The sequence below is a fragment of the Felis catus genome, chromosome B1 (assembly GCF_018350175.1).
Source record: "Felis catus isolate Fca126 chromosome B1, F.catus_Fca126_mat1.0, whole genome shotgun sequence".
Taxonomy (NCBI): domain Eukaryota; kingdom Metazoa; phylum Chordata; class Mammalia; order Carnivora; family Felidae; genus Felis; species Felis catus.
This window is the reverse complement of record NC_058371.1, coordinates 24,780,517-24,799,212: the sequence shown is the minus strand read 5'-3', so window position 1 is coordinate 24,799,212 and position 18,696 is coordinate 24,780,517. Positions and strand designations below refer to the sequence as shown.

General features: G+C 38.3%; 1 long non-coding RNA gene across 2 annotated transcripts in view; it reads right to left on the bottom strand.

Annotated features, from left to right (window-relative positions):
* The window catches only part of LOC123384787, a 269,112-nt gene that overhangs the window by 85,016 nt on the left and 165,400 nt on the right, over positions 1-18,696 (bottom strand). The window lies entirely within an intron of this gene.

Sequence of the window (18,696 nt, the reverse complement as noted above, 5' to 3'; positions counted from 1 at the left end):
GACAGGGAGAGGATGTGAAAGCAAAGGAACGTTTTCTATATGTTTTTGCTAAAAAGTGGAAAGCATTAGGACATGTTCCTAGGCTGATGGGAATAATCCAGTGTCAAAGATATTGATGTAGAAGAGGTGAGAGTAGATAAAGAGGTCAAGCTGAGAGTCTGGCCTTTCACAGAAACCGGGAGAGAAAGAGGATGGTGGAGTGTGCAAGTAGGTTTTGCCATAATGGTGAGAGGATGAGGGAGTTCAAACCAGGTAGTTCTGTTATCTCATTGAACCTGAGGTAAACTTCTCAGTTGATTGTGACAGTTGTAGAAGGGTTGTGAGAGATTTTAGGAAAGAAGGCATGAAATAGAGATTTATGGGATATCTATATCTATAATGGGATTGCCATGTGGTATCATGCTCTTGAAGCTTATTATCATAAATTTAAAGTAAAAATAGCTTGTGTGCGTGCGTGTGTTTTCCAACAACGTTCGGTGTTTCTGGAGATAACATTGGTATATTCTGGATTTTTTCTTCTTTTTAAGGCAAGTATGATGGGTTAGAGAAGAGCAAGGAAGTGGAAGTCATTTCTCACAGAGGACTGACAATAAGGTTTCATAGAATTACAACTGGTAAAGGTACAGACATAATTGAGAAAGTAGTAGCGTTTATAAATATGATCTATCAGTAATTAGTCATTGTGACCTTGGAATATTTCAATAATGTGAAGTAGAAGAACAAGAAGGAATGCTCGGAATGTGTGTGTTTATGTTTCACATTTAGGTACACATTACTATGTTGACAAAAGTCTTCATTTGTCTGGTGTAAAGGTCCAGGAGTGCAATTTCTGGGTCATATGGTGGCTGTGTAGTTAAGAAACTGCCAAAATTTTTTAGAATGGCTATATCATTTTACATTCCCACTAGCATTATATGAGTGATATTGCTTCTCCACATCCTTACCAGCATTTGGTGTTGCCAATTTTTAAATTTTATCTATGATAGGTATATAGTGATACTGTAGCTTTAACTGGCATTTCCCCAGGGGCTAATGGTGTTGGATATCTTTTTATGTGCTGATTTGCCATTTATATATTTCTTCAGTGAAATATCTTTTCATGTCTTTTGCTCATGTTCTAATTGTACTGTTTTTTTATTTTTTTTAAATTTTTTTTAATGTTTATTATTTTTGAGACAGAGAGAGACAGAGCATGAACAGGGGAGGGGCAGAGAGAGAGGGAGACACAGAATTGGAAGCAGGCTCCAGGCTCTGAGCCATCAGCCCAGAGCCCGACGCGGGGCTCAAACTCACAGACTGCGAGATCGTAACCTGAGCTGGAGTCGGACCCTTAACCAACTGAGCCACCCAGGCACCCCCCTTTTTTTTTTTTAATTTTTTTTAATGTTTTGTACTGTTTTTATTTTTATTTACTGTTGAGGTTGACAGTTCTTTATATGTCCTAGATACTACTCCTTTGTCAGATATGTGGTTTCCAAATATTTTCTACCACGTTGTAGCTTTTCATCCTTTTAACAATATCTTCAGCAAAGCACAAGTTTTTAATTTTTATGACATTTAATTCATCGATTTTATGAATTTTATGACTTTGAATTCTGGTGTCAGTAATAAGAACTCCTAGTCCAACATCCAAAGATATTTTTCCTATATATTGTTTCAAACTTTTATACTTTTACATTTTACATTTAAATCTGTGATGCAGGTTGAGTGCATTTTTTTAAAAATGAGGTGTGGGGCTTAGGTTGCAATTTTTCTTTTCTTGCCTGTAGACGTGCAGTTGCTCCTTCGCCAAAAAATCATTGGGGGCATGTTTGTGAGAATTGTGTATTCTTTGAAATAAATATTTTAAAACCTATTTTTCCCATGAAGGATATATCACGTGGGCAATATCTTGAGAGTAGACAGATGAGGTAGAGAACTAGTTCTCCATAAATGAGGAAGTCATTGAATCAAAAGTATGAGGCTTTGGCGGGTAGCTATCCAACAAGGATGTTAAAGGCATTGATAATATTGACAAGAGCCGAATGAGAAGTAATCAGGAGATCAATAGGTGGTAACCGGGAGGAGGGTTGATACCATATTTGAAAGAGGTTAAATTCAAAGGGCCAGGGCAGTCTGCTAAAGAAAAGAGGAGCAGGGGCTGAAAGACAGCTGTGCAGAATTTAAGGAAAAAAAAAATCCACTTGAGATTGGTTCCAGGAGTAGTTAAGTGCAACTCAAGGCAAGGACACCTAAACGGCACTTCTGAAGAAAGACTAGGGATGGAGTAGAGTTTGCTAATCCGAGAGAGACGTTTCTGGAGGAGTGGGAGTGAGAGATTGTGTCAGAGTTGGAGGCAGCTGTCTGGCATTGTGAGTCCAGGTGATAACAGATGATAGCAGAGAGAGGCTGGATTTCCAGGAAGGCCTGAGGGAAAGTTTTGTGGGACACGGAAGCCATCTCTGAGACGTTCTGTTCTCAATAGGGCCTGAAGTGATCTAATGGCCCACCCCCAGCCCCTCCCCAAGCACAACCATTTGTCCTCCATGTACCCTATCTTGGTGAAGGGTGCCATCTCTCAAGCTGTTGCTCAAGCCAGGAATCCAGGGTCATACCGGAATGGATGTTCCTCAAACACATATCTAGTCTTGCTCTTTCCACTTCCAAAGTATTTCAAAATTTTTTTTAATTTTCTGTATTCTTATGGCTTGCAACCTAATTCAAATCATCATTTTCTCCCACCAGATCATACTTGGTTAGGTTTTGCTCTCTATAAATCCATTATTACTCACGTTGTAGCCAATGTGGTATTTTAAAAGTTAAATTTTGATCATGTTACTCTCTTAATTAAAACTATGCAATTGCTTCTCTTGCTCCTTAAGACAAAATCCAAAATCTTGACGTGGCTTACGATGCAAGGCATCAGGTCATTTTGCAGAATCATCATCTTTAAGAAAAAATTTTTTTTAATGTTTATTTATTTTTGAGGGGGCGGGGAGGGGTAGAGGGAGAGGGAGACACAGAATCCGAAGCAGGCTCCAGGCTCCGTGTTGTCAGCACAGAGCCTGACGTGGGGCTGGAACTCACAAGCTGTGAGATCATGACATGAACCAAAGTCAGACGCTTAATTGAGCCACCCAGGCGCTCCTGAACCATCATCTTAACCCATCTTCCCTTTCTCAGTCTCTGCTCCAGCTGCACTGGCCTTCTCTTCCCTTCCCCAGATTGCCATGTGTTTTGTACTCAGGATTTTCATATGCACTCTTCCCTGTTCTTGGAACATGCTCTCTGTTCCTCTTTAGTGAGGTTACCAGATTTAGGAAAATGTATAGGATGTTCAATTGAATTTGCTTTTCAGATAAAGAGCAAATCATTTTTTAGTGTTAAGCATGCCCCATGCAATATCTAGGTGGCTTGTATTTTATCTGGCAACTCTATTCCTTAGTCTATCCAATTCCTCACCTTTCAAATCTCAGTTTAAATGTTACTTCCTCCCTAGTCTTTTCGGACTAACTTAGGTTTCACTTCTTACACATTCTCATAATATGCAATATGGATATTTATTTAATATTTGTCTTTCTCATTAGATCCCAGGCTCCATGATTTAAAAATGTTGTTTGGAAAAAAAAAAGGAAAAATAAAATAAAATAAAATAAAATAAAATAAAATAAAATAAAATAAAATAAAATAAAATAAAATAAAAAATAACGTTTGTCCTCCAAGTATCTAACACAATATTGACACAAGCTAGGAGCTCAATAAATGTTTTGGAATGAACATTTAGCAAATAATAATTAAGCCTGGGCCTCACGGAGTATTACCCATGCAATAGACACCCAGGTAATCCTGTGCTTCCATTCCAGTGTTAAGGACCATCAAGTGAATAATCCGGGGTAAATCTACGTTTGTTCGATATAAAATTGGGATGAGAATACCCTAATCACAGGGTTGTTGTGAGAATTAAATGTGAAGGTACACAATAAGTGTTCAAACAAATGTATAGCATTCTTCTTTCCTTATTCTCAATTTACAGAACTTTGAGGCAGCCTCATCATCCATCTTCTGCAAGTTAGTTGAAAGTCCCCTCTGATGCAAACGGCTTGGCGTTGCAGCAATCAACACGCTAAGTCCCTGCCCGCCCTTTCCCTCTCATTCTGTTGACTCACAGATCGGGGCTCTCATGACTCACAAATATCCTCTGTGCCACGAGTTTGCGGTGGTAAACGCATGTGAGGAAGTGAGGATTTGGCCCTGTGGGGTCCACGTGCATAAACCTGCTTCACGTCTTTTGGTTTTGCTTTATTTTTAGTCACTCTCCATGGCCCGTTGTCTGAGGCATGGCAGCAGGGGCTCAGCTTTCCCTGAACCTTCCTACGTAGCACATCAAGTGAAATCTACTCTACTCTGTGGTCTTGAAATTCCCTCTGTGTCTCAAGTTCATAAGTAACTGGCACTGGAGTACTGCTCACTCAATTTCCCAAGCTCTTTCCCCTCCATTCCAGGTCTCCCAGGAGTCCAGGGTACAGTGTGAGATGGAATGAAAAGGGAATCTGTTGTGCCAGGCTTCCTATTCTGTGCCTCCTGCAGGAGTGATAGGCTTCAAGAATTGGTTGTTTCCATCTTTACTCGTCCATACAGGTAGTCACGGAAGAAGAGAACACGGCACCTGAGTTATTAATTTAACAAAAACGGATTCCTCACAACTGTCTTGCTACGTCCATCCTGTTCTTTCCCCTTGTTCCTTCCTTGCTTCCTTTCCTAGTTCCACTAGATCCTTCTTCCTCTCTTATCTCCACTACCATTTTTCCACATCCCATCATCTCTCCCTTTCTCTCTTCCATATCTTCTTCCCTCTTTTTCCCTTCCTTCCATATTACAAAACCTATGCCTTTATTTCAGACTTGTAATTTTTTTTATAAAATACCCAGTGCAAAAAAATCTATATACCTCTAACTCTATCAGATAGTAGAAGAACTTCCCAGCCCAAAACTCTGCTGAGCCCAGTCCTGAGAGTCACCGCAGCCGCTTTTCTGTCAACCGCAGCATAGCTTTCTGCTCTGTAGCTGTGCTCCTGTCATCTGTTAACTGTTAGCCTAATATGACTACACTGGAAACCATGTCAAGTAACATAAAGACTAGGCTAATTCAACCTACAGTGCAAGATTCAAGAGTAGCACCACCAAAAGATGAAAACTCTTATCCAGCAATTCCCAATCCTTTTCACTGGTTGAAAAATCTTAGTGCGTTGGAAAATACAAGATATGATAAGATAGCTGAAAAATGAACTGGTCTCAGATGAATACACCGTGTGTGTGTGTGTGTGTGTGGCCAAATGAGTATTGTATTGTCTTTGGCCCTGAACACTACTCCTGCACTTCCCCACTGTGACAGGTGCTTTATTAATTTGCATCTAAAACCCGGCACAGCTGGGGATAACACATGCATTTCCTCCACCTGCAAAAGCAGCCTGGAGAGATACAGGAGGGAGGACAGCAATTTTCTGGGGCTGTGATATCATCACTGAATGCCCAGTAATACTGCAAGGAGAAGCCTGTATGTGAAATAGGCAACCACCTCTATATAAAATAGAATGATCCCAGCGATAACCAGGCAGATTAATAAATCGCTTTTACAACAGAAACACAGGAACATGGGAAGGGAGGTCAGCATTTTGATGCCCTCAAGATATGCTGAAAATGAGAAAAACGGCAAGTAATTTTGTAAGCTCTTATCATGGAAATCAGATTTGACCAGGGAATGGTTCATGGTCTCAGACCGAGGCCATCTGATTTCTTCTTCCTTTATTGCAGACTTCTCTTTGAACTTTCATTTTAAAAAGCAGTGTTACTTGTGGAGGCACCTCCTTTGTAGGGTTTTCAAGCCTGGTCCCTTGTTTGGAATATGCAATACAGGTATATATTACATGTACTATATTTAGGCAGAAAAGATGGACATACCTTCCCCAATATCACATACTAGGGCCATTTCCATAGCTTCAGAAGGCTTGCCATTGTAATAGATTTTTTTTTCTCAGAAACTTAAAAAGAAGGTTAAACTAAAGGAGTTCCATTCCAGAAATTACCCCTGCTATTTACGATACTCCCTTTGTATCAAAGTTCCCTTCAGGAAACAGAAAACACATTAAGAATTTTAAGCAGGAAGGTACAATATAAAGAGGAATACAGTACAAAGAGGTTGGTGTTTACAAAATAGGAAGAAGGAGCAAAGGAGAGGACTCTAAGCAGGACCCGTAGGGATGACTTCTAGAACAATTCAGGATGGGCTCATTGAGAAAATCACTTCTGGGGTTGTGACTGAAGCCAGGCCAGAATTGGGAACCTACTCCCACAGCCTTTGAACAGCCCAGGAGCTAGAGAACTGATATCTGTGTCTGCCACCCAAGATAGAGATTTCCGCACAACTTCCTCTACACACAGGAAGCTGGAGCCGTGCTATGAAACATAACGAGAGGCACGTTTGTAATTTCAAATCTTCTCGTAGCATCAGTTTTGAAAAGGTAAAATGAAACATCTAAGTTAATTTTAACCTGTTTCATGTAACCAAATTGAAGCACTTCGAAATATAAGCCATATAAAAATGTGTGGAATACTTTATTCTCACTCTCTTTTTCACTCACCTTTGTTTGTTTGGGTTTTTTCTTTTTTTGTTGTTTTTGGTGGGTTTTTTTTTTTGTTTGTTTTTTGTACAAAGACTTCAAAATCCACTGTGTATTTTACTGTTACAGAACACTGTCATTTGGACTAGCCTCAATTTGAGTACTCAGCAGCCACATGGAGCCAGAGACTACATAGCGAGCAGGGCAGGGCTGGGAGAACTTGCTGCTTCACTGCTGCAGAGAAATCTTTGTTTTCGCCATGTATTTCTAAGCAGAAGCAGACAAAATGTGACAGGGTGATAGCTTCTGCCTCAATGCTGCCTTCCAAATCTCCTGCCATGCATGTGATTGGCAGGTCTAATTTGCCTCCAGAACCTTGTCTTCAAAGGGATCCGGAAAATGTGTTCTTTCTGTTTGTTTTGATTTCTAAACTCCTCAGTGAGAATGGTGAAATGAAGTTGGAATAAACCAACCTGTGGTATCCGGTGGTTCTTTGGAAAATGGGGAAGAACAATTCCATGGGAATCTATGCATCTCATTTCTGTCATCCTCCAAATAATTTAGGATATGCTACTTTAACCAAAACCACCAGTTTGGGGCACCTAGGTGGCTCAGTCAGTTAAGCATCTGACTTCTGCTCAGGTTACAATCTCAGGGTGTGTGAGTTCAAGCCCCACATCGGGCTTTGCACTTTTGGATCCTCTGTCTCCTTTTCTCTCTTGTCCCTGCTCATGCTAGCTCGCACTCTCTCTCTCTCTCTCTCTCTCTCTGAAAAATAAACATTAAAAAAAAAATAAAGACTTTGAAAAAAAAAAGAAAGAAAAACCACTAGTTTATTTATCTTCTATTCTGGAGCACGTGTCATTAACCAAGACCTGTTTCATAAAGTTTATTGTGTTTTTATAAGCAGGAACACAATGGCGTATCTCTACAATTGTTTCCTGTAACATACTCTGTCCTAACGTTACCCCCAACATACAGTTTTGGAGGTTCTGATCACAACTCAGGAGGAGGGCTTTCCTAGTTGTTTTCTTAGGATCCCTACACAAAAGGGCATCGGCACGCAAACTAAATCCGTTTTTAAGTGTTTAGATCATTTACAGCATGTACACATTCTTAGAAATTGCATGGGTCCAACTGGTAATTCAACCTGACTTTGTAGCCAGCATAACTCATTAAAATGCACAGTAGCAATGGAGAAACCAGAAAATCAGATGCACGCTTCTGGTAAAGATTCCTATTATGAGAATAAAGGAGCTCTTAGGGATTATTTATAACAAAAGTAATGAAATGTTAGTGAAGTTAAGGGCACATTTTCTGAGAAAAATATAGTACTCTAGTAAGGAGTCTACAGTTCCATCTGCCCAAAAGCCAATCGATGAGACATTACACCCTGCATCTTTACTCCCACACTCAGCACTTCAATTTATCGCCTCTGCTCAGTGCAAGAATGAGCTAGTAGCTCGAAAACCTGGATAATTTGTTCCGTTTAGACACCCAGAGTTTCATAAAAATCGAGGCCTGTCTCCAAGTCATAAATAGTGACTTTAGATCATCTGGCACTGTCTTGTACCTTGCAGTGTCCTACGTAAACATATTTGGTAGATACTCAAGTTCATATACGATTTGTTAAAGTGAGTACATACAGGTTTTTTTTAAAAAAAACATTAAACTGATGCTTAATGCCAAATGAATGAGGGAAGATATTTGAAAAGAACACGTGCTAGGCTGGTGATTCAATGGCGACACTTCTCTCCCAGAAAACTGACATCTCCAAGATCTCTTCATAGGCTCCTGTATGGTCTTTGCAGAGGGACCTTGTCCATGACTGTATTTGCAATTAGCACTTCCACGTGGGTGGACTCTCAGATCGATGTCTTTAACTTGACTTCTCTTTTTAAAATTCTCTCTTACATTCCAGATTCACATTTCCAACCGATGTGGTGATAATCTCTGCCTTTCTGGCAGGCAAAACTGCAAAGTCCAAAATTATTCTTTTCCTTATACCCAATGCAATCCTCTGAGTTCACTATTTTTGCATATTACCATCACATGAAATACTTATCTTCCTGCCTATGTTGAAAGCTCTGAATAATCTTGATTTCTGTCTCCCTCTTCCTTTATGCTGAACTATTAGCTTAATCCAGTATATTACTCTTAGATATCATATTCACATCAATTTTTCTTTCCTTTATGCAAGTTGCCATCCTAATCCACACATTGTTGTCATTAAGAAAGTCATACAATAGATTTTTTCCATCAAGTATACAGTTCTACAAGCTCTAGCACATGTAAAGATTTGTGTAAACACCATCATAATCAAGATTCAGAACAATTACATCACCCCCAAAAAATCCTTTATGCAATTTCTTAGAAATCATACCTTTCCCCCATTTCTAAGCCCTGAGAACTACTTATCTGTTTTCTATCCAAAGTTTTGTATTCCTTAGAATGCCATTTAAAGGAATTCTACAATATGCAATCCTTTGAAACTGACTTCTTTCACTCAGCATAATGCCCTTGAGATCCATCAAGCTGTAGCATGTATCATTCATTTATTTCTTTTTAGTGCTGAGTAGTATTTCACTGGATGGATGTACCCCCATTTGCTTTATCATCTTCCAGAATACATGAACTTTTTCTAGTCTGCTGCCCAAGGACCCTTGCCATACATCTCCACCTGGTGGCACTGTTGCCTTGACTCTCTGCCTTGTACAGTTTCGATCAGAAAGACTGTGCTCCATAATGCCATTATATTAACACTTCCCTTTCCTTTTTATTTTATAAAGTTTCTTCCACTTTAAAAAATAACTTGCCCCTTAATCTCTATTCTATTAAAATCTAACCCATTCATCAAGACTAATTTCCAGAAATCTTTTTCTGAATCTTTTTTTTTCCTCATTGATGTTTATTTATTTTTGAGAGAAAGAGGGAAAAAGAGAGAGAGAGATAGAGAGAGAGAGAGAGAGAGAGAGCACGCACGAGAGTGAGCATGAGTCAGGGAGGGGCAGAGAGAGAAGGAGACACAGAACCTGAAGTGGGTTCCAGGCTCTGAGCTTTCAGCACAGAGCCCCACGTGGGGCTTGAATTCATGAATTGTGAGATCATGACCTGAGCCGAAGTCAGACTCTCAACTGACTGAGCCACCAAGGTGCCCCTCTGAATCTTCTGAAGAGTTTGTCTCCCTGAAGGCTTTATGTGTAGTGCTTTGTTTGTTACTTATGTTGATTCATAGCCATGCTTGTCTTATAGATTGTACATGGATATAAGAGATGAATCATAAAGTAAACATGATGTCTGAGAGTACATATTACAAACCAAGATATAATGGATTATTAGACATGCAAAAGCCCTTTAACTAGAGTTTTCCAAGGCTTTCACAAAGTGGACTGAATGTACATGCGGTGTGTTTATTTAGCCTTCTGTAAACATTAATATTTTCTGATGTCTCTTCTTTGAGGGATTTCTACTTCAATATCCATTCAAATATCTTCTTACAGGATAAGTTCTCTGCCTTATTAATGAGATATGCCCTATCTTTGGTCTGAGGTTCAGTTATATCCTCACTGGATAAAAGGTGTCTAACTCATAGAATTTGAGTCCATTAAAATCTAATTTGTATGTCTAATAACATTTTTTTCCCTTTCTGTATTAGTGTGCTAGTACTGCCATAACAAAATATCATAGACTAAGTGATTTAAACAACACAAATTTATTTTTTTAAGTTCTGGAGGCTAGATGTCCAAGATGAAGATGTTGGCAGATTTGGTTTCTTCTGAGGCCTCTCTCCTTGGCTTATAGAATGTCACCTTCTCGTTGTGTCCTCACATATTCTTTCCTCTGTGTCCGCACATCCCTGGTGTCTTTTTGTGTGTTTATTCCTCTTCTTATAAGGACATGAGTCAGACTGGATCAGGGTCCACCCTAAGGCCTCATTTTAGCTTAATTACCTCTTTAAAGGCCCTCTGTCAAAATACAGTTACATTCAGAGGCCCTGGGAGTTAGGACTTCAACATATGAATTAGAGAAAAGGGGACATAATTCAGCCTATAACACTTACTTACCAAGCAATTTCTTGAGAACTTGCCTTCCTATATAACTTACTTATGGGGGAAAATAGATTGGTCAAATTCATTCAATTACAGAGACCTGACAGATATATTTCTTATGACAAATTAATAAATTGACCTTCTAGAAAGTCTCTTGTGAGCTTGGGTTACATAAATCAGCATTTACTTGCCAATCAACTCTGGAACATGTATAAAATAAAATTTTTGAATTGTTATGGCAGATGCTAGAACCAGAACTGTGGCAAATGCTGGAAGATAAATGCTTGTTCTGGGAATCTGTTTTGGAAGGTGGCCCACTTTCTCCAGTTACAGTTCTTTGCATTGACTCACACTGTGTAAGTTTCCATTTGAGAATTCTAGTCTCAGTCCCCCTAGACATTTAAGCTTGAACAAGCTATTTCATTTCCTTGATTACAAAATAAACATTTTTCACATTTTGCCACATTTCTAATTAGATGTATGAATTATTAAGTGGTATTTCATGGTTCATCGACTTTCCTTATCCATACATAAAATTAATGGTGAAATTTAAAATTTATAGCATCTTTCTTTAAAGTTTCTTTGAGAGAAAGAGAGCAAGCGAGCAGGGAAGGGGAAGAGAGAGAGAGAGCAGGAGTCCCAAGGAGGTTCTGCATTGTCAGCACAGATCCTGATGTGGTGCTTGAGCTCATGAACCCTGAGATCACGACCTTAGTTGAAACCAAGAGTCAGACACTCAGCTGACTTAAGAAACCCAGGCGTCACTAAAATTTATAGTATCTTGTTTGTTGAAGTAGGAGACCTCTTCTTTAGCCCCCTTTTCAGAATGGGGAAAAAAAAGTACCACCTCCTTGTATTCTGAGAATGAAATAAGTGCTCCATTGCTTAGTATAGGTCTTGGTGTGTGATATGCACTCAAGAAATATTAACATTTTTATAATATAAATTTCTTGAGAAAATTTCTTTTTCTTGTACAAAGCCTCACGCATAGAAAATTAATAATAAATATTTATTTTCTTGAAAAGGAATTAGGATTCCTAATCCTAGGAATTAGGATTTACTTTTTTTTTTTCAATGACAACAACCTATAAACACAGAGAAATGGTTTGTTTATAAAGGTCCATTTCCCCTGATCCAGAACTTGTCAGCCAGAGGGGGAAAATGAAGATCAACACTTACTACTCCGATCAGGTGCTCAAAGACTAACCCCAGATATCTACTTATTTCTGGGTCATGATAAGAATTTGGAGTCCAATGGATATAAAAAAAATAGGGCAAAGAATTTGATGATATCCCTTTGGTGTTCAGGGGAGATCCCCTTCAGGATATCTTGTTCTTGGAGGAAAGGAATTGGAATGGAGCTAAATTTGCAAAATGTCTTTCAATAATGCTCCTGAATTCATTTTTTGAGAGCTATAAAGACTAGGAAGCAAATGGAAACTTTCTTCTGAAGATGGTCAACATGGGATGTGAGCAAAGTGAGCACTGGATTCTTCACAGGTAGAGAGTTCACCATCTTTGATTGAACGCTGGAAGTCAAAGGAACCTCCATGTTCAGGTGGATTGGGAGGTGGCTGAGGGCTGGAAGGAAGGAGACATGCATAGCTGCTATCGCCATGGTGGCACAGGGACCAGGGTCATGCAACGAAAGGTACTCCCAAATTGGCGAAATGGTGTTAAGAAAATATTTACTAGGTTTATAAGTAATTAAGAAAAGTTTCGGCAACATCCTCTTTTTATTCTGTCTGGAGCTCAGATAAATTTAAATTGTATTTTCCATTTATTCATCTGTAAAGAAATAGCCGTTTCCATGTTTCAATATTTTCTTCTCTCATTAACATTTCTCCTTATTGGCCATTAGCTTGAAGCTTAATGAAAAGCTAAAGGTTTTATTAATACTGATCTTCTAATGGATTCTACTCATAATCCTGTATTTATAGGTTTTATCCTTTAGCTGTTGACCTGAAGGAAATCATTTTGCTGAACCATTTCTTGGCAGTCATCATGCTAAAGAATGACAAGGAAAGGTAGATGACACTGAACTTCTGTCTTTGAATTTATTTACATATTCCTATAACCCACTTTCCCAATTGTCCTTATTCATTAGTTCCCAACAAACAAGGTTGATGTAGATTATTTAGCACTGTTTGGATCCTTACTAAACATATAATGTCTGCTTATGCATAAAAGACATTTTCGTGAAGCAATTTCTGGATTTAAAATATTATAATGTTATCTCATATTTGATCTGGTCCTAAAAATAAATGAGTGAAGCGGCTTTGCAAAGCAATATAAAATAACTTTTATCTCAGAAAGTTGCCTACTGATCCCAATACTAGTAAAATTCTCCTAAGGGGTTATCTTAGGATCAGGAGCTCAGGCTGCTGTAACAAATTACTATAGACTGGGAGGCTTAACAACAAACACTTATTTCTCACAGTTCTAGAGGCTGGGTAGTACAAGATCCAGGTACTGACAGATCCAATATCTGGAGATGGCTCACTTTTTGGTTTATAGACAGCCTCCTTCTTGCTGTGTGCTTACATGGTAGAGAGCTCTAGTATCTCTTATTTTTCTTATAATGACATTAATCCCATTATGAGGACCCCACCTTCCTGACCCCATCAAAATCCAAAAGCTCCGTCTCCAAATACTATCATATTGGGGATTAGGGTTTCAACATATGAATTTTGTGGGGGATACAAGCACGCTGTCCATAAGAGATGGATCCCAACTGATAGTTTGCATATGCTTAAGGCATATTTTTTAAAACTTTGTGATATTTACTACAAAATACATCTGTGTCAGCCATGTCCTTCTCCCAATTTCCTGGCCTCTCAAGGAAGAGAGAAGCACATAACTGATTGTGATATTCCTGACCATGTTCTACTCAGCAATCTTACTTTTCTCCTGTACCCCAATTTATCTCATTGTCTTTTGGATATTATTGTCATCAAACACCACAATATACTTCATAGTAGTGGTAATAAGTGACAAAAAATGTGAGGCCCTCCACAAAGAAAGGATAGAGATCCCAAAGATAATACAAGAGTATTATTCTTGGACTTCCAGGGAAGATGGTAGAGTGGAAGAATCTGAGGCTTACCTCCTCCCATGGATACAACTAAATAACACTCAAATTGGTATAAAGAACCCAGAAAACAACCCGAGGACAGACAGAACAGACTCTCTGTAGCTAACTGTAGAGAAGAGGTCATTGAAGAGGGCCGAAAGGGCGGAGATGTGGTCAGGAGCCAAACTGACCTGCAGGCCTGTCCAGAGGAGGGAGGGATGCTCCTGGCACAAAGAGAATAGAAGAGCAGACCCCAGACCAGATACCCCAGGTACATGGAATCTGCATGGAGGAGACAAATTCCCGTAACATTTGGCTTTGAAAACTAGAGGGACCTAACTTTGTGATTGGCCAGCTCAGCTCTGGGAGAGCCTGAGGGTGAGAGGAAACTGAGACTCTGCCCTTAAAGAGACAGCACAACAAATAGTCCTACTGTTTACAGAATAGAAGCAGCACTTTAAAAAATGCCTGGAGTATACTGGAGGCAGATCTGTTTACTAATCTAGGAGAATGAGTTGGAGGGACAGGGATCTTTGGGAGACTTCAACAACAACAAAGGAATTTGCATGCACCATTTCTCACCTCCACCTCCCAACCTAGATACAGGAACAACTGTTGGAACAAGCCCAGAAAGAACACTTTCCATCTAGCTGGATAACAGCGTACCCTGCCCCACACTCTTCTGCAGACACACCCCCTCCATCTGGGCCTGGGCAAGAGTTTTCCCAGGAAGCTGCAGATCTCTTCCCACAGGAGACTAGGACAAACCTTACTAACACCACACACCTTGCCCCTGATAGAGAATTTAAAGTAATGGTCATCAAGGCACTCATTGGACTTGAGAAAAGAGTGGGGGACATCAGTGAGACCTTCAACAAAGAGATAGAAAACATAAAAAGGGACCAATCAGAGATGAAGAACTCAATAACTGAAATTAAACATACACTACACAGAATAAACAACAGACTAGAGGAAGCAGAACAGATCAGTGATATGCAGGACAGAATAATGGAAACCTATCAAGCTGACAGGAGAGAGAAAAAAGAATAATAAAAAGTGAAAATAGATCAAGAGAACTCAGTGACACCATCAAGCATAAAAATATTTGCATTATAGGAATCCCAGTAGGATAAGAAAGAGGAAATAGGGCAGAAAATTTATTTGAAGAATTAATAGCTGAAAACGTCCGAAATATGGAGAAGGAAACAGAAATCCAGATCTGGGCACAAAGAACCTCTAACAAAATCAACCCAAGGAGGCCTACTCCAAGACACATGGTAATTAAAATGGCAGAAAGTAGTGATAAACAGAGAATTTTAAAAGCAGCAGGAGAGAAGAAAACAGTTGCATACAAGGGAAACCCCATAAGGCTATTAGCTGATTTTTCAGCAGAAACTTTGCAGGCCAGAAGGGAGTAGCAGGCCAACAGGATATATTCAAACTGCTGAACGACAAAAACCTGCAACCACTCTATCCAATAAGCCTATTATTCTGAATAGGAGAGATAAAAATTTCCCAGACAAACATTAAAGGAATTTATCACCACAAAACCAGCCTTAAAGAAATATATAAAGGGACTCATTGAGTGAAAAGCAGGGATAAGAAAATCAGGAAGCACAAAAACAGTAAAATGAGTATATCTATAAAATTTAGTCAAGGAGTCCACAAAATAAAAAGATGCAAACTGTGAAACCATATCCTAAAATGTAGGAGGAATGGCATAAAAATCCAGTGTTTTTAGAACTGGTTCAAACTTAAGCAGTCATCAACTTAATATAGACTGTTATATGCATACCATGTTATATATAAACTTAATGGTAATAACAAATCAAAAAACAGTAACAGATAGGGAAAAATAAAGAGAAAGTCATCCAAATATATCACTAAAGAAAGCCAGCACACCATCAGAGTAGAGAGCAAGAGAAGAAAGGAACAGAAAAGAACTATAAAAACAACCATAAAACAAGTAACAAGGTGGTAATGTGTACATAGCTATCAATAATTACTTTGAATATAAATGGACTAAATGCACCCTCAAAAGACATAGGGTGACAAAATGGATAAAAAGTAAGAACCATCTATATGCTGACTCATTTCAGACTTAAACACATGCATATTGAAAATGAAGGGATAGGAAAAGCATGTATCATGCAAATAGGAGTGGAAAGAAAGCTGGAGTAGCAATAGTGATATTGAACAAAATAAATTTTAAAACGAAGACTATAAAAGGAGGCAAGGATACTACATAATCATAAAAGGAATAATCCAACAAGAAGATAGAACATTTGTAAGTATGCATCCAACCTAGAAGCACCCAAATACATAAAGCAGCTAGTAACAAACAAAGGAAGTAATACTGATAGTAACACGATAGTAATAGGAGATTTCAACACCCCACTTGTTTCAATGGATAGATCATCCCAACATAAAATCAACAAGGTAATAGTGGCTTTGAATGACACATTGGATTGGAAGGATTTAACAGATATATCCAAACATTCTATCCTAAAACAGTAGAATACACATGGAACATTCTCCATAATAGATCACATATTCGGCCATAAAATAAGTCTCAACAAATTCAAAAACATGAAGTCATACCATGTATCTTTTCTGATCTCAACACTATGAAACTAGAAAAAATCTCAAAAGAACACAAATTCATAGGGGTTAAGTAACATGTCACTGAACAATCAAATGTCAACCACGAAATCAAAGAAGTTAAAAAAAAAATACATGGAGACAAATGAAAATGAAAGCACAGCAGTCCAAAATCTTTAGGATGCATCAAAAACTATACTAAGAGGGAAGTTTACAGCAATACAGGCCTGCATTAAGAAGCAAGAAAAATCTTAAACACACAACCTAACCTTACACCTAAAGGAGCAACAAAGAGAACCAACAAAACCCAAACCTGAAAGAAAATAATAAATATAGGAGCAGGAATAATGTCAGAAACTAAAAGCAGTAGAACAGATCAATGCAACAAGAAGTTGGCTCTTTGAAAGGTCAACAAAATTGACGAACCTTTAGCCTGACACATCGAGAGAGAGAGAGAGAGAGAGAGAGAGAGAGCGAGCTCAAATAACAAAATAAGTAATAAAAGAGAAATAACAACTGATACCAGAAAAATACACAGGATTGTAAGAGAACATTATGAAAAGTCATACACAAAAAAATTGAACAACCTAGAAGTAATGTAAAAATTCCTGGAAACATATAACTTCCCAAAACTGAATTAGGAAGACACAGAAAATTTGAAAGCACCAATTATCAACAATTAAGTCGGATCAGTAATCAAAACACTCCCAAAAAACAAAAGTTCAGGACCAGATGACTTCATACGTGAATTCTACTAAGCATTTAAAGAATACCTATTCTTCTCAAAGTATTCCAAAAAATAAAATAAGAAGGAAATCTTCCAAGTTCATTTTGTAAGGCCAGCATTATCTTGATACCAAAACCAGATAAAGACACCACAAAAAAGAGAACTACAGGACAATCTCTCTGATGAACATAGATGCAAAAATTCTCAACACAGTATCAGCAAACTGAATCCAACAATACATTAAAAAATTCATTCACCACGATCAAGTGGGATTTATTCCTAGGATACAAGTGTGGTTCAATAATCACAAATCAATCAATGTGATATGTCACACAAACAAGAGTAAGGATAAACACCATATGATCATTTTGATAGATGCAGAAAAAACATTTGACAAAGTACAATATTCATTCATGATAAAATCCCTCAACAAAGTAGTTTTATTTTTTAAAGTTTATTTATTTATTTTGAGAGAGAAAGAGAGATCATGAGTGGGGGAGGGACAGAAGAGAGAAGAGAGAGAGTGGATCCCAAGCAGGCTCTGCACTGTCAGCACAGAGCCCAATGTGGGGCTTGAACCCACAAACTGTCAGATCAAGACCCGAGCCAAAAATCATGAGTCAGTACCTCAACTTAATAAAGGCCATATATGAACAACCCACAGCTAATATCATCCTTAGTGGGGATAAACAGAGAGCATTTCCCCTAAGATCAGGAACAAAACAAGGATGTCCACTCTTAATACTTCTATTTAACAATCAGACAACAAAAAGAAATAGAAAAATATCCAAATTGGTAAGGAAGATGTAAAATATTCACTATTTACAGATAACAGGATACTGTATATAGAAAATCCGAATGAGAAATTAAGAAAACAGTCACATAACCGTACTCAAAATAATAAAATATCTAGGAATATACTCAACCAAGGATGTGAAAGACATGTATTCTAAAAACTATCAAACATTGATGAAAGAAAATGAAGATGACACAAATGAATAGATATTCAGTGTTCATGGAGGGGGAGAACAAATATTATTAAAATGTCCATACTACCCAAAGCAATCTACAGATTTAATGCAATTCCTATCAAAATACCAATAGCATTTTCCATGGAACTAAAATAATCAATAATCTTAAAATTGTACGAAACCACAAAAGATCCTAAATAGCCATAACGATCTTGTAAAAGAAGAACAAAACTGGAACTATCACTGTCTCAGATTTCAATTTATACTACAAAGCTGTAAGGGCGCCTGGGTGGCTCAGTCGGTTAAGTGGCCAACTTCGGCTCAGGTCATGATCTCGCGGTCCATGAGTTCGAGACCCGTGTCGGGCCCTGTGCTGATGGCTCAGAGCCTGGAGCCTGTTTCAGATTCTGTGTCTCCCTCTCTCTGACCCTCCCCCATTCATGCTCTGTCTCTCTCTGTCTCAAAATTAAATAAACGCTATATATATATATATATATATATATATATATATATATATATATATATATATATACATACACACATACACACACACACACACATACTACAAAGCTGTAGTAATCAAAGCAGTATGGTACTTGCACAAAAACAGACACATAGATCAATGGAACAGAATACATGCATCCCTATGTTTATTGCAGCATTATTTACAATAGCCAAAG